At 55.6% G+C, this 2,500-nt stretch overlaps 1 pseudogene; it reads right to left on the minus strand.

Annotated features, from left to right (window-relative positions):
- The window catches only part of LOC149374037 (large subunit ribosomal RNA), a 7,743-nt pseudogene that overhangs the window by 3,081 nt on the left and 2,162 nt on the right, over positions 1–2,500 (minus strand).

A 2,500-nucleotide genomic window follows, 5' to 3' on the forward strand; every position in this document is an offset into this window, starting at 1 on the left:
CCAAGGTCGTAGCCGATCCCATCAGGCAAAGCCTTTAACACCCGGTCGACCACCAGGCAGAAAAGCAGAGAGGATAACGGGTCGCCCTGTCGAACCCCTCTTCGTACCTCTATCTTTTGTGTGCGCTGATCCTCAACTTCAAGCACCGTGCCACTAATAGCATACGTGCGAGCTATATAGCTGTTAAAACTCGCAGGCAAGCCGGCCTCTCCCAGTATGGCGGTGATAGCATGGTGGCTTACGCTGTCAAAGGCCTTTGCAAAGTCAAGCGTGGCAACATGAATTTCCCGAAGTCGACTTCGCGCGTCCTTCAACAGCGCAGCTAGTGCAGTGATGTTCTCTGCACAGCCATCATCAAGGCATCGCTGCCTCACATCTATGATCCCCGCTTCCCTAATACGGTGGGCGAGGATCTTATGAAGATGTCTGACTGCCACCGATGCTATGCTAATAGGTCGAAAATCAGCAGGTTGTTCACTTACCGCTTTTTTAGGGAGAAACACGGTCCTGCTCACCAGCATTTCAGCTGGGAACGCTCCAGCGGCTAGCACTATATTGAAGAAAAGGGCTTTCACGCATGCAGGTACAGCCCTCCATACCCGGACGGTCACGCCATCAATCCCTGGGGCCGACGACAAAAGGATGGACACTGCGATAGTCTCTTCGCAAGTTATCGGGTGCCACACGTACGCCAGATCTTCGCGTTCATGCGGCTTTGGCGAGGGAGGGAACGGTACGGATTCTTGTCTGAGGATAGGTTCCCAATATGCAGACATTTCCGCTATACCAGGTGACCGCACCTCAGGTGTCCCATCCAGAACCTCCCTTGCTGCCCGGCTCATATGTTTTTTAAACATATTCTGCACACGAGCATATTCCCGCCGTCGTTCCCTCCTTCTGCTAGCCGGTGCGCCCCTCCCAATCCTTCGAGGCCTCTGCGGTGCCCTGTGAGGCGGAGGAAACACCAAACTATACCAGTTGCAAAGCTGACGATTGACTTCTTCACCGGAGAGGAGGTTTTTAGCCACCCCTACCAGTTCTTCAGAATGCCAACCGTTGACCTGCTCGACTACGGGGATAAGATCCCGAACTGCCGAGGGTATGCTCACATACTGGTCGCTTAATCTCACAGTGGCCCGACTCCGCCGCGGCGACGGAGGCGGAACCTCTTCGCTAGCCGACTCGTATTCGGAAGACACATCGCTCTCAGCACCTGCTTCTTCTGCAGGCGCCGGTTGCACAGCCCGAATATCCCGCATAGCCGCCTCTACAAGCGCCCTATACTCTGGATTTCTACGCTGTCCCTTCAAGGCTTCAAGGGTCCTCTCAGGAAACAATTCGAGAAGATGCTGATTCATAAATCGAACATCTCCTCTCACTGTAGCGACTGCCTCCTCACGAGCCAGCAAACGGCGCTCCTCCGGCGACCACCGCGCCTTCGTCTGGCCCTGGACGATGATCTCCGCATTGACCTCTTCAGGATGAGCACGGCGCCTATGCACCCCTAAACCGATCTTAGTGGAAAAATGGTGTCCACACTCCGGGCAGATGAAATCGCCCGCCAGAGTCGGATCGGGGACCAAAGGATCCAGCTGTGGTACAAAGGGACGCCAGTTCGGGTGGACTCTTCTCCGATGGATTTTAAGACCGGACGCTCCACGGAAATACCGGTTACACTCCTGACAATAATTGTCCGGAGGCACTTGCTCAGGTGATATTGGCTGTATTATGTGTGGCTGCTGTTGGCCAAGATCTGGTTCGCCTTCTGGTAGAACCTCTCGGGATAGGGCAGGAGTCTGGACCCTCGACCGGAGACGACCTTAAGAGAGTCATAGTTACTCCCGCCGTTTACCCGCGCTTGCTTGAATTTCTTCACGTTGACATTCAGAGCACTGGGCAGAAATCACATTGCGTCATCACCCGCGAGGGCCATCGCAATGCTTTGTTTTAATTAGACAGTCGGATTCCCCTGGTCCGTGCCAGTTCTGAGCTGAGCGTTAAATGGCGGCCGAAGAGAACGAACGCAACGGCGGAACCGTCACGTAAGCCTCGCAGCAAGGAAGATCCGCGGGAGGCCAAGGCACGGTACCGAGCTCGGTCGCCCTCCGCGACAAATTTACGACGCGCACACCGCGAACGCGATGCACGCGCGCAAACCGCCGCAAAGTTGAACCTCGCCCAGGCCCGGCACGTCAGCCGCACCCGCTTCCCGACCAAGCCCGACACGCCCCGCTCCTCAGAGCCAATCCTTATTCCGAAGTTACGGATCCAATTTGCCGACTTCCCTTACCTACATTATTTTATCGACTAGAGGCTCTTTACCTTGGAGACCTGCTGCGGTTATGGGTACGAACCGGCGCGACAGCTCCACGTGGCCCTCTCCTGGATTTTCAAGGTCCGAGGGGAAGATCCGGACACCGCCGCAACTGCGGTGCTCTTCGCGTTCCAAACCCTATCTCCCTGCTAGAGGTTTCCAGGGAACTCGAACGCTTATGCAGAA

The sequence above is a fragment of the Copidosoma floridanum genome, unplaced genomic scaffold, assembly GCF_036245765.1.
Source record: "Copidosoma floridanum isolate Cflo_tuat_1 unplaced genomic scaffold, Cflo_Japanese_pri ptg000022l, whole genome shotgun sequence".
Taxonomy (NCBI): Eukaryota; Metazoa; Arthropoda; class Insecta; order Hymenoptera; family Encyrtidae; genus Copidosoma; species Copidosoma floridanum.